The sequence below is a fragment of the Ranitomeya variabilis genome, chromosome 2 (assembly GCF_051348905.1).
Source record: "Ranitomeya variabilis isolate aRanVar5 chromosome 2, aRanVar5.hap1, whole genome shotgun sequence".
Lineage (NCBI taxonomy): Eukaryota > Metazoa > Chordata > Amphibia > Anura > Dendrobatidae > Ranitomeya > Ranitomeya variabilis.
In genome coordinates, this window is record NC_135233.1 from 531,115,915 (window position 1) to 531,130,579 (window position 14,665).

The following is a 14,665-nucleotide window of genomic DNA, read 5'->3' on the forward strand; positions in this document are numbered from 1 at the left end:
TATATATACTACATGTATGTGGATGCGTATCTTGATGATACCGGGACATAATTATTTCTGACGGGTACTGCATGTCTTTAATTGTTCTACAGACTGTGCCCCGTATCATATGTTGCCATGTCTTCACATATTTATTCTATTTTGACATGTATCCTTCTCTAACCTGACGTTTGCCTTTCAGGTGTCCCATTGACTCTACAGCCCCTTTTGGGAATTTGTTCCAATTATATTACTTTCCATCCAGTCCTCATGCTCCCACACTTACTCATTTCCCGCATTCCCCCTTCCTCCCCTCTCATCCATTCTTTTCCTTCATTCTAGCACTGGCCGACCCATCTCCTTGGGTCCGGGCTTGTTTCTCCTGACGCTTGCGCAATTCGACTCAATTCTGAGTCAGTGCTGCGCAGACGCCGCTCATCTCCATGGAGACCCCTTACACTTCCGGTGCTTTTGCTTCCTTCAGTGCGGCTAGCACGTCTCTTCTTACTTCCGCCTCCTGCATGGCGGGGACTCAGCTGTAGACACTCCGGACGATGATTGGCCTGTATATATATGTAAGTTCTTACCACCACTACACTCACTTCCCCTGACGAAGCCGCTGCGGCGGCGATACGCGTGGGGTGTCTGCCTATCACCTGACCTTTCTGTATCCACATGCCGGACACTTTCTTTTGGACTCCTATGTAAGACCCCACTGTTTGCCGAGATTTGGGTGACGACCCTTCTCGCTTTGTTACTCAGCTATAGAGATTGATTATGTGGCGTTACACCACTCTTTAAACCTTTATGGATTCATATTTTATGATTGTTCATTTATTTATCCAGACTTTAACCTAGGGGTGCTTTCGCTATTATGTATGATTATATTTATGGGAGCCTTGCAGCCGTCATGATATTGTAGATTGTACCTGACTTTTGATTGTGTCCGTGACATGATACTTGTGATACAGATACTTGGGGACTTTCCCCTATTTTGATCTACATTATTATATGAGGGTGATATCCACAATATTGTGGTGTTTTTAAATGTTTTTATTTTTTGTGTTGTGGTGTTCTGAATAAACATTTTTGTATTTTCACAATATATATGGTTGTGCGAGCCGTATTGTAGTCCATTCTTCCTCCTTTTCTTCAGTCACTCCGGCTGGTGCGAGACGTCTAGCGAAAACGTAGGCACGTTCCTTGGCTACTATTAGTTGTGTGTATAGGTTTAGCATCGCGGTCAGCTCTAGTTTCCATCACCCGAGAGCTTGTCCGTTTTTCTATGTTTCTGATGTTCCCCTGCCATTGGGAACCATAACAATTTCTCTCTGTTATCAGCCATTCCCCGTACTGCTGTCAGTCTATTTCTCTCTGTTATCAGCCATTCCCTGTCCTGCTGTTAGTCTATTCCCTCTGTTATCAGCCATTCCCCCATCCTGCTGTCAGTCTATTTCTCTGTTATCAGCCATTCCCCTGTCCTGCTGTCAGTCTATTTCTCTCTGTTATCAGCCATTCCCCGTCCTGCTGCCAGTCTATTTCTCTCTGTTATCAGCCATTCCCTTGTCCTGCTGTCAGTCTATTCTCTGTTATCAGCCATTCCCTTATCCTGCTGTCAGTCAGAGTGACCCGGCCCACCAAATTGGACCCAGAGTGACCCGGCCCACCAAATCGGACCCAGAGTGACCCGGCCCACCAAATCGGACCCAGAGTGACCCGGCCCACCAAATTGGACCCAGAGTGACCCGGCCCACCAAATCGGACCCAGAGTGACCCGGCCCACCAATTCGGACCCAGGATGACCCGGGCCACCAAATCGGACCCAGAGTGACCCGGGCCACCAAATCGGACCCAGAGTGAACCGGCCCACCAAATCGGACCCAGAGTGACCCGGCCCACCAAATCGGACCCAGAGTGACCCGGCCCACCAATTCGGACCCAGGATGACCCGGGCCACCAAATCGGACCCAGAGTGACCCGGGCCACCAAATCGGACCCAGAGTGAACCGGCCCACCAAATCGGACCCAGAGTGACCCGGGCCACCAAATCGGACCCAGAGTGACCCGGGCCACCAAATCGGACCCAGAGTGACCCGTGCCACCAAATCGAACCCAGAGTGACCCGGGCCACCAAATCGGACCCAGAGTGACCCGGGCCACCAAATCGGACCCAGAGTGGCGCCGCCCGCCAAATCGGACCCAGGGTGGCGCCGCCCGCCAAATCGGACCCAGGGTGGCGCCGCCCGCCAAATCGGACCCAGAGTGGCGCCGCCCGCCAAATCGGACCCGGAGTGGCGCCGCCCGCCAAATCGGACCCGGAGTGGCGCCGCCCGCCAAATCGGACCCGGAGTGGCGCCGCCCGCCAAATCGGACCCGGAGTGGCGCCGCCCGCCAAATCGGACCCGGAGTGGCGCCGCCCGCCAAACCGGACCCGGAGTGGCGCCGCCCGCCAAACCGGACCCGGAGTGTCGCCGCCCGCCAAATCGGACCCGGAGTGGTGCCGCCCGCCAAATCGGACCCAGAGTGGCCCCGCCTGCCAAATCGGACCCAGAGTGGCTACAACTACCAAACCAGCGCCTGAGGGGCACCCAAGTGTGAAAGTCTTGCTGGGGCAACTCGGGCACCATTCCAAAGCACTATCTGTAGTTCCTTCAGGAAATACCCATCTAGTTATAGTGCTTTGGAACAAAGCACTATACTGTTATTCCACCGTGGTAAACTTCTTATTCTTATTATTATTATTCAGTCCGCACGTAATGCGGCCCGAACCGCTAAACTCACAGACTCCAGTGAGGTGTCATTTCGAAACCAGCGTTCCTGAGAGGTGTGCTAAGTATTTTTCGTGTCGATCGGATTTGTAGTTTTGGCGCAATTTGCGTTTGAAAAAAGTGTCTCAATGCATTTCAATAGGGAAATTTTCCAATACGTTTATAATGGGCCTGATTTCTGAGGCAATTTCTAAAAATAACTGCCACCTGGCTGATTACCTCATTGATATGAGCAGTGAGACCCAGTTACTATGCCAACGCCTATAAACTCTACCAGCCCACCAGGTCACAAGTTTTGTCAGATAATATCAGCTCTTAAAGTGACAGTACAGCACAATTACAAAGCACTATCTGTAGTCTTATCATTATTGCCCCGCTCACCAAATCGGACCCAGCCCACCAAATCGGACCAGAGTGCCCCCGCTTGCCAAATCGGACCCAGAGTGCCCCCGCCCGCCAAATCGGACCCAGAGTGGCGCCGCCCGTCAAGTCGGACCCAGAGTGGCGCCGCCCGCCAAATCGGACCCAGAGTGGCGCCGCCCGCCAAATCGGACCCAGAGTGGCGCCGCCCGCCAAATCGGACCCAGAGTGGCGCCGCCCGCCAAATCGGACCCAGAGTGGCGCCGCCCGCCAAATCGGACCCAGAGTGGCGCCGCCCGCCAAATCGGACCCAGAGTGACCCGGGACACCAAATCGGACCCAGAGTGACCCGGGCCACCAAATCGGACCCAGAGTGACCCGGGCCACCAAATCGGACCCAGAGTGACCCGGGCCACCAAATCAGCCCCTGAGGGGCCCCGCCCACCAAATCGGCCCCTGAGGTGCCCCGCCCACCAAATCGGACCCTGAGGGGCCCCGCCCACCAAATTGGACCCCTGAGGGGCCCCGCCCACCAAATTGGACCCCTGAGGGGCCCCGCCCAGCAAATCGGCCCCTGAGAGGCCCCACCCACCAAATCGGACCCAGAGTGGCCCCGCCCACCAAATCGGCCCGAGGGGCCCCGCCCACCAAATCGGCCCCTGAGGGGCCCCGCCAACCAAATCGGACCCAGAGTGGCCCCGCCCACCAAATCGGACCCTGAGTGACCCCGCCCACCAAATCGGTCCCAGAGTGACCCCACCCACCAAATCTGTCCCAGAGTGACCCCGCCCACCAAATCTGTCCCAGAGTGACCCCGCCCACCAAATCGGACCCTGAATGACCCCACCCACCAAATCGGACCCAGAGTGACCCGGCCCACCAAATCGGACCCAGAGTGACCCGGCCCACCAAATCGGACCCAGAGTGACCCGGCCTACCAAATCGGACCCAGAGTGACCCGGCCCACCAAATCGGACCCAGAGTGACCCGGCCCACCAAATCGGACCCAGAGTGACCCGGCCCACCAAATCGGACCCAGAGTGACCCGGCCCACCAAATCGGACCCAGAGTGACCCGGGCCACCAAATCGGACCCAGAGTGACCCGGGCCACCAAATCGGACGGAGAGTGACCCGGGCCACCAAATCGGACGGAGAGTGACCCGGGCCACCAAATCGGATGGAGAGTGACCCGGCCCACCAAATCGGACCCAGAGTGACCCGGGCCACCAAATCGGACCCAGAGTGACCCGGGCCACCAAATCGGACCCAGAGTGACCCGGCCGCGCAGTATACAGCGCAGAGCCGCGCAGTCAGACCCAGTTACTATGCCAACGCCTATGAACTCTACATGAGTCCAGCACACAAGTGTTGTCAGATAATATCAGCTCTTAAAGTGACAGCACAGCACAATTCCAATGCACTATTTGTAGTCATATTATAATTATTGCCCCGCCCGCCAAATCGGACCCAGAGTGGCGCCGCCCGCCAAATCGGACCCAGAGTGACCCGGCTCACCAAATCGGACCCAGAGTGACCCGGTCCACCAACTCGGACCCACAGCTCTGCGCTGTATACTGCGGGGCTCTGCGCTGTATGCTGCGGGGCTCCGCGCTGTATGCTGCGCGGCTCCGCGCTGTATGCTGCGCGGCTCCGCGCTGTATACTGCGCGGCTCTGCGCTGTATGCTGCGGGGCTCTGCGCTGTATGCTGTGGGGCTCTGCGCTGTATGCTGCGGGGCTCTGCGCTGTATGCTGCGGGGCTCTGCGCTGTATGCTGCGCGGCTCTGCGCTGTATGCTGCGCGGCTCCGTGCTGTATAATGCGCGGCTCTACACTGTATACTGCTCGGCTCTGCGCTGTATACTGCGGGGCTCTGCGCTGTATACTGCGGGGCTCTGCGCTGTATACTGTGGGGCTCTGCGCTGTATGGTGCGGGGCTCTTTGCTGTATACTGTAATAATAATAAGACTACAGATAGTGCTTTGAAATTGTGCTGTGCTGTCACTTTAAGAGCTGATATTATCTGACAAAACTGTGACCTGGTGGAGTTGGCAGGCGTTGGCATAGTAACTGTGTCTGACTGCGCATATCAATGAGCTAATCAGCCAGGTGGCATTTGGCAGTTAAGTTATTTTTAGAAATTGCCTCAGAAACCAGCCCATTTTAAACGTATAGGAAAATTTCCCTATTGAAATGCATTGAAACAATGCTTTCCAATGAGGGGGAAACAATTTTCAAATGCAAATTGCGCCAAAACTACAAATCCGATCGACATGAAAAATACTTAGCACACCTCTCGTGGACGCTGGCTTCGAAATGACACCTCACTGGAGTCTGTGCGTTCAGCGGTTCGGGCCGCATTAACTGCGAAAAAAATCCTAACAATAATAATAACTAGATGGGTATTTCCTGAAGGAACTACAGATAGTGCTTTGGAATGGTGCCCGGGTTGCCCCAGCAAGACTTTCACACTTGGGTGCCCCTCAGGCGCTGTTTTGGTAGTTGTAGCCACTCTGGGTCCGATTTGGCGGGCGGGGTAAATCTAGGTCCGATTCGGTGGGCGCGGTCACTTTTGGTCCGATTTGATGGGCGGGGTCACTCGGTCCGATTCGGTGGGCGGTGTCAATCTGGGTCTGATTTGGTGGGTGGGGTCACTCAGGGTCCGATTTGGTGGGCTGGACACCTCAGGGTCCGATTTGGTGGGCTGGGCACCTCAGGGTCTGATTTGGTGGGCGGGGTCACTTCGGGTCCGATTTGGCGGGCGGCGCCACTCTGGGTCCGACTTGACGGGCGGCGCCACTCTGGGTCCGATTTGGCGGGCGGGGGCACTCTGGGTCCGATTTGGCAAGCGGGGGCACTCTGGTCCGATTTGGTGGGCTGGGTCCGATTTGGTGAGCTGGGCAATAATGATAAGACTACAGATAGTGCTTTGTAATTGTGCTGTACTGTCACTTTAAGAGCTGATATTATCTGACAAAACTTGTGACCTGGTGGGCTGGTAGAGTTTATAGGCGTTGGCATAGTAACTGGGTCTCACTGCGCATATCAATGAGGTAATCAGCCAGGTGGCAGTTATTTTTAGAAATTGCCTCAGAAATCAGGCCCATTATAAACGTATTGGAAAATTTCCCTATTGAAATGCATTGAGACACTTTTTTCAAACGCAAATTGCGCCAAAACTACAAATCCGATCGACACGAAAAATACTTAGCACACCTCTCAGGAACGCTGGCTTCGAAATGACACCTCACTGGAGTCTGTGAGTTTAGCGGTTCGGGCCGCATTACTTGCGGACTGAATAATAATAATAAGAATAAGAAGTTTACCACGGTGGAATAACAGTATAGTGCTTTGTTCCAAAGCACTATAATAAGAAGTTATCCACGATGGAATAACAGTATAGTGCTTTGTTCCAAAGCACTATAATAATAATAAGTTTACCACGATGGAATAACAGTATAGTGCTTTGTTCCAAAGCACTATAATAAGAATAAGAAGAAGTTATCCACGGTAGAATAACAGTATAGTGCTTTGTTCCAAAGCACTATAATAAGAACTAGATGGGTATTTCCTGAAGGAACTACAGATAGTGCTTTGGAATGGTGCCCGGGCTGCCCCTGCAAGACTTTCACACTTGGGTGCCCCTCAGACGCTGGTTTGGTAGTTGAGGATTTGGTGGGCGGGGCCACTCTGGGTCCGATTTGGTGGCCCGGGTCACTCTGGGTCCGATTTGGTGGCCCGGGTCACTCTGGGTCCGATTTGGTGGCCCGGGTCACTCTGGGTCCGATTTGGTGGCCCGGGTCACTCTGGGTCCGATTTGGTGGGCCGGGTCACTCTGGGTCCGATTTGGTGGGCCGGGTCACTCTGGGTCCGATTTGGTGGGCCGGGTCACTCTGGGTCCGATTTGGTGGCCCGGGTCACTCTGGGTCTGATTTGGTGGCCCGGGTCACTCTGGGTCCGATTTGGTGGCCCGGGTCACTCTGGGTCCGATTTGGTGGCCCGGGTCACTCTGGGTCCGATTTGGTGGCCCGGGTCACTCTGGGTCCGATTTGGTGGCCCGGGTCACTCTGGGTCCGATTTGGTGGCCCGGGTCACTCTGGGTCCGATTTGGTGGCCCGGGTCACTCTGGGTCCGATTTGGTGGCCCGGGTCACTCTGGGTCCGAGTTGGTGTCCCGGGTCACTCTGGGTCCGATTTGGCCGGCGGCGCCACTCTGGGTCCGATTTGGCCGGCGGCGCCACTCTGGGTCCGATTTGGCCGGCGGCGCCACTCTGGGTCCGATTTGGCCGGCGGCGCCACTCTGGGTCCGATTTGGCCAGCGGCGCCACTCCGGGTCCGATTTGGCGGGCAAGGCCACTCCGGGTCCGATTTGGTGGGCAAGGCCACTCCGGGTCCGATTTGGCGGGCAAGGCCACTCCGGGTCCGATTTGGCGGGCAAGGCCACTCCGGGTCCGATTTGGCGGGCAAGGCCACTCCGGGTCCGATTTGGTGGGCAAGGCCACTCCGGGTCCGATTTGGCGGGCAAGGCCACTCTGGATCCGATTTGGCGGGCGGCACCACTCTGGGTCCGATTTGGTGAGCGGGGCAATAATTATAATAAGACTACAGATAGTGCTTTGAAATTGTGCTGTGCTATCACTTTAAGAGCTGATATTATCTGGCAAAACTGTGCTGGGGTGGTCATATACAGTTCGCAGGCGTTGGCATAGTAACTGGGCCTGACTGCGCATATCAATGAGCTAATCAGCCAGGTGGCAGGTGGCAGCTACATTTCAAATTGCCTCAGAAACCCGGCCATTATAACCTATGGGAAAATTTCCCTATTGAAATGCATTACAATGAGGGGAAAAAACATTTTCAAACGCAAATTGCGCCAAAACTACAAGTCCGATCGACACGAAAAATACTTAGCACACCTCTTGGGGACGCTGGCTTCGAAATGACACCTCACTGGAGTCTGTGAGTGAAGCAGTTCGGGCCGCATTACGTGCGGACTGAATAATAATAAGAACTAGATGGGTATTTCCTGAAGGAACTACAGATAGTGCTTTGGAATGGTGCCCGGGCTGCCCCTGCAAGACTTTCACACTTGGGTGCCCCTCAGGCGGTCCGATTTGGTGGGTTGGGTCAATCTGGGTCTGATTTTGTGGGCGGGGTAAATCTAGGTCCGATTCGGTGGGCGGGGTCACTTTTGGTCCGATTCTGTGGGCGCGGCCACTCTGGGTCCGATTCGGTGGGCGGAGCCACTCTGGGTCCGATTTGGTGGGCGGGGCACCTTAGGGACCAATTTGGTGGGTGGGGTCACTCGGTCCGATTTGGTGGGCTGGGCACCTCAGGGTCTGATTTGGTGGGCTGGGCACCTCAGGGTCCGATTTGGTGGGTGGGGTCACTCTGGGTCCGATTTGGTGGGCGGGGTCACTCTGGGCCCGATTTGGTGGAAGGGGTCACTCTGGGTCCGATTTGGTGGAAGGGGTCACTCTGGGTCTGATTTGGTGGAAGGGGTCACTCTGGGTCCGATTTGGTGGGCGGAGCCACTCTGGGTCCGATTTGGTGGGCGGGGTCACTCTGGGTCTGATTTAGGGGGCGGGGTCACTCTGGGTCTGATTTAGGGGGCGGGGTCACTCTGGGTCCGATTTGGTGGGCCGGGCCCCTCGGGGTCCGATTTGGTGGGCCGGGCCTCTCGGGTTCCGAATTGGTGAGCGGGGTAATCTACTATCTAATTATCTAAGGGCACTTCCGTCTTTCTGTCTCACAACACCGCTACGTCATCATCTCGTGAGACCGCAATGCACTCTTGGGACCGGAGCGCGCAACAAGCATCGGGTACCGGCCACTCCAGGTGCAACAAGCATCGTGTACCGGCCGCTCTAGGAGGTGCAACAACCATCAGATACCGGCCGCTCCAGGAGGTGAGTATGTAACTTTTTTATTTTAATTCTTTTTTTTTTTAACAGGGATATGCAGTATACTATGTGACTGGACAATATACTACGTGACTGGGCAGTATAACTACGTGGCTCTGCGCTGTATACTGCGTGGCTCTGTGCTGTATACTGCGTGGCTCTGCGCTGTATACTACGCGGCTCTGCGCTGTATACTACGCGGCTCTGCGCTGTATACTGCGTGGCTCTGCGCTGTGTACTGCGCGGCTCTGCGCTGTGTACTGCACGGCTCTGCGCTGTGTACTGCGCGGCTCTGCACTGTGTACTGCGCGTTCTGCGCTGTATACTGCGCGGCTCTGCGCTGTATACTGCGCAGCTCTGCGCAGCTCTGCGCTTTGTACTGCGCGGCTCTGCGCTATATACTGCGTGGCTCTTCGCTGTATACTACGCGGCTCTGCGCTGTGTACTGCGCGGCTCTGCGCTGTGTACTGCGCGTGTCCGTGCTGTGTACTGCGCGTGTCTGCGCTGTATACTGCGGGGCTCTGCACTGTATACTGCGGGGCTCTGCGCTGTATACTACGCGGCTCAGCGCTGTATACTGCGCGGCTCTGCGCTGCATACTGCGTGGCTCTACGCTGCGTACTGCGCGGCTCTGCACTGTATACTGCGTGGCTGTGCAATATACTACGTGGACATGCATATTCTAGAATACCCGATGAGTTAGAATCGGGCCTCCATCTAATAATCATAAGACTACAGATAGTGGTTTGGAATTGTGCTGTACTGTCACTTTAAGAGCTGATATTATCTGACAAAACTTGTGAGCTGATGTAGAGTTCATAGGCGTTGGCATAGTAACTGTGTCTGACTGCGCATATCAATGAGCTAATCAGCCAGGTGGCAGTTATTTTTAGAAATTGCCTCAGAAACCAGCCCATTATAAACGTATGGGACAATTTCCCTATTGAAACGCATTGAAAGACTTTTTTCAAACACAAATTGCGCAAAAACTACAAATCCGATCGGCACGAAAAATACTTAGCACACCTCTTGGGGACGCTGGCTTCGAAATGACACCTCACTGGAGTCTGTGAGTTTAGCGGTTCGGGCCGCATTACGTGCGGACTGAATAATAAGAATAAGAAGAAGTTTACCACGGTGGAATAACAGTATAGTGCTTTGTTCCAAAGCACTATAACTAGATGGGTATTTCCTGAAGGAACTACAGATAGTGCTTTGGAATGGTGCCCGGGCTGCCCCTGCAAGACTTTCACACTTGGGTGCCCCTCAGGCGCTGGTTTGGTAGTTGTAGCCCCTCAGGGTTGAGCTTAACCCCTGGGGACCTGCTGAGGCCACTTGCGCCTCCTAGGGCCCATTTTTTGATCTTCAGAAAATGTAAGAGCAAATTAAAAATGGAAATTGCAGATCTGACATCGGCCAACATGTGGAAGATCCCCAGAACATATAAGGTGAAGTTTAAATGTGTCAAGATTAGGGTTGAGCTGAACCGTTCCCTGAGGTTCGTTATTAGTAGCGAATCTTGTGTGTCTGTATTCACTTTTGGTGCATACGAACACACGCTGAAAGTTCGTTCCCCCAAATTTTTTTTTTTTCTGTCATCTTACCTGTCGGCGGCGTGGGGTCAGCAGAGCAGGTTTCCAGGATCAGCACCATTCACAGGTCCCGGCATCAGCACCATCAGCAGCTCCCGGCATCATCACCATCGGCAGGTCCTGGCCTCATCACCATCGGCAGGTCCCAGCATCATCGGCATGTCCCAACATCAGCACCATCGGGAAGGTCTCGGCATCAGCACCATCGGCAGGTCCCGGCATCAGCACCATCGGCAGGTCACAGCATCATCACCATCGGCAGGTCACAGCATCATCATCATCGGCAGGTCCCACAGCATCGGAGTAGCAGGTCCCGGCATCAGCAGCATGTGAGATGACAGCGAAAGAGCAGGTCCCGGCATCAGTGGAGTCAATGGGTTAAGAGCAGGGACTCTTCCGGAGCTCTGGAGTCCCTGCTCGTAACCCATTGACTCCACCGCCTATGCCGCTATGCATATGCATATGCGTACACATAAGACAAAATGCGTACATATATGAGAGAATATGTTATACGCATATTAGCGAATATATGTACGCATATTAGCGAATATGCATACGTACAGTATATACGCACTTTTTCCCCTATTGCGTATGTTCGTATTCGTGTGTATTAGTATTCAGATTCGTACAAAAAAAAGTTAGTATTTGGAAATGGTTCCAACTAACGGCAAAAAGACGGTTTCGGCTCATCCCTAGTCAAGATCACTAGCAATATCGTCTGCCAAAAGCGGCTACCAAAGATCTAGCAATCAGATTTCTCTAAGCTTAAACTTGGTCGAGAACCGGGCACCAAGCAATCATTTGCTCATCTCTATCTGCTAGCAGATGATATTGCAACCAATATTGTATTGTGTAAAGCCCACCATGCAAAATTCTCACATTCATTTGTTTGTCTACTTTTTTGTACCACAATGATTGTATATGAGGTCTTGGTTAGTATTCTGCCCAAATTTCAGTTTTTAAAAACGTAATTTATGCAAAATGCAACTCTTAAAAAAAAAAAAAGTAGCTGAAAATTTGTGCAGCAATACGTAAGCTCGCAAGCCACGTCAAGGCTCCTCATCTTCTTGCGAGTCCTAACTAACTAAAAAAAATAAAAGGGGAGACTATCTAAGCTAGGGTGGTCAAAATTTAGAGTAGCCAATGTACATTTGGCTTTGCGAATAAAAAAAAAAAGTTTGATTGCAAAAAATTCTTTTTTTTTTTTTTTTTTTTACATTTTACTCCTTTTATTTGCATTTAGCAGAGGAGCCATTAATAATGGCGTGTATTATAGGACAGGAGCTGCGTCTCTAGTATCAGGACCCCTGTGGAGCCTGAGCTCCGGGAGACAAATCGTCCTCCTATTGTAAGACAGAAGAGACACAACTCGATGATACAGAGAAAGGCGAAGAAAACCCCCGGAGATCCGAGTCTCAGGGGGGAAAGAAAATTCCTTCCTGACCCCAAATATGGCGGTCGGTTCAGGGTCTGTCATGTTTCGTTTTTCTGCCCTGTGGGTGTCCAGCTACAGGAAACTACAAAGAGGCGAATATTGAGACGAAGCTAACAGAAAAACGAAGCATAATGGAGCCTTCATCACCCTGCATCATATCTATCCTCCTACCTAGCGCTAACCCCGCTCCTAAAAGCTTACAATCTAAAGTGATGATCAGTTCAGGTTCTTACACGTTTTGTCTTCCGCCATGTGTAGGCGCCATCTCGGTTGTCCTCTTGGGTGTCCGTCTTCTATACAGAAAACTGCAAAGAGACGGACCCCGAAATGGAGCCGACAGAATCGAAAACTTTATGAAAGAAGCGTCAGTAGTAGCCCATGCTAGCCAGAGAACACGACTAGTGGTGATGCATGCCCACATATGCCACACGTGATCCTGCAAAGCAAATCAGTTATAACCCCTTCCCCAAGTGTGGTGATGATAGGTGCAGGTTCTTTGAAAGACGAGTCAGTTCCCCATGCTAGCCAGAGAACCCAACTAGTGGAGATGCAAGCCGTCCGCTTGCAATAAAACTATCTCATGCAAGTGGCATGCATGCCTTCAGTAAATGCCACTACATCATAGAAGTACAGTGTGATATATGCACGATATAGGTGCCGCGATTACATGCATTAGATACATGCTTGTGCTTGCATGCAAGTGCATGTTTGTGCTTCACACATAAGGTGTATGGGGTGCACGCAACTTGCACTTTCCTGCCTTCTGTGCATGTCACTAACGCCGAACAAAGGATGATACATGGTCTAACAAAGTATGATACAAAAATATATACTTTATTGATAACAATAAAACCAAGTGCAAGGAAGGGAATAATAATGGCTATACAGGGGAGATTCTGTGCATGTCGCGGTATACACTTAATGTGAGGGTGCTCGGACTTTCCTGCCTTCTGTCCAAACACTTGCACCCCATGCCTTCAGTACATGTTTGCTCTGCATATATCCTGAGCATGCTTGCGCTGCATATATCGTGTGCATGCTTGTGATGCACGCCTGCGATGCGTGCTTGCGATATGTGTCTGATAGAAGTGTGAAGCATTTCTTCAGGCATGCAAACAATTGACACGAGAAGACTTGAGAGATATGTGTGACAGGTGGGCAATGACATGTATAATAAATTTGGGTGATAGACGTGTAATAGAGATGGGTGAAAGATTGTTAACATGTTTCCCACTTGACTGACCAAAATATGTCTGCTCTGTTTCCTCTCTAGCCCCCCCCCCATCTCTAGTGTGTGTAAACCCATTGAAATCAATGGGGTGCATTTTTTTAGTGCAAATTCGCACTAATAAAACACGTGTGTAGGAGCCATAACTCAGCTTCATACATATGTATATTATATGTTCCATACCAGGGATACCGCGTCTCCCTAGATGTCACATACCGGGGATAAATCTTCTCCCAATCTTGGCTAGGTCCCCACAGATTGCCTCCCCGCATTCGATTTTTACCTACAAATTTGCACACACTCTTATTTTGACCCCTTATGCTGAAGAACGCCCTGTGTCCATCCAGTTCAGCCTATTTTAGTGTACCTATCCTGCAGTGTTGATCCAAAGGAAGGCAAAAAACCCCATGAGGTAGCAGCCAATTTTCCACATAGGGAAAAAATTCCTTCCCGACTCCAAATATGGCAGTCAGATTAAATCCCTGGATCAACAACTATTCTGTAAAATGTAGTTATTTATAACATAATATTGTTACTCACAGAAAAGAATCCATACCTTACTTGTAAAACTAAAAAAAATAATAATAAAACCCATATTCCACTGGGTCCTGAGTCAAATACACGAAAAAAGGACTGCTGTATACCTGATATAGTCTCAGGTAAATAGAGAACTAGTAAAGACAAAATAAACTACAGCAGTATAAGTAAACTTAAAAGGACTTCTGTATACCTGATATAGTCTCAGGTAAATAGAGAACTATTAAAGACAAAATAAACTACAGCAGTATAAATAAACTTAAAAGGACTGCTGTATACCTGATATAGTCTCAGGTAAATACAGAACTAGTAAAGACAAAATAAACTACAACAGTATAAGTAAACGTAAAAGGACTGCTGAGGCAAGATACCCCACTCAGCAGTACAGGGTTAGGCTTCGTTTCCACTTGCGCCCCTCTCCATCAGAAGGTGATCCGTGATGGATTTGACATGACATGGATCACAACACATCAGGTGTTTGTCTACATCCTGGCCCTGAGTTCAGCAAAGATAAGATTGCTAGAGGGCATGTTGAATAGAGAGGAGATTAAGCCAAAACCCAGCCAACTAGTTAGTAAGCTGTAATCATACTTTAAAAGGTCCCATCACACTAAGCGACTCTCCAGCGATCCCAACAACGATCTGACCTGGCCAGGATCGCTGGAACGTCGCGAAATGATCATTGGGATCACTGGTGAGATGTCAAAAACAACTACGTCCACAGCGACACAGCAACGATATGGGTCGTTGTAACGACCCATACGCCGACCTGTTAGACGAGCCACGCACCAGGAAATCGCTGTGGAGGTCGTTGCTTAGGCGTCAAACACGCTGATGCATGCCGCCCTGCGGGAGAGGAATGATCA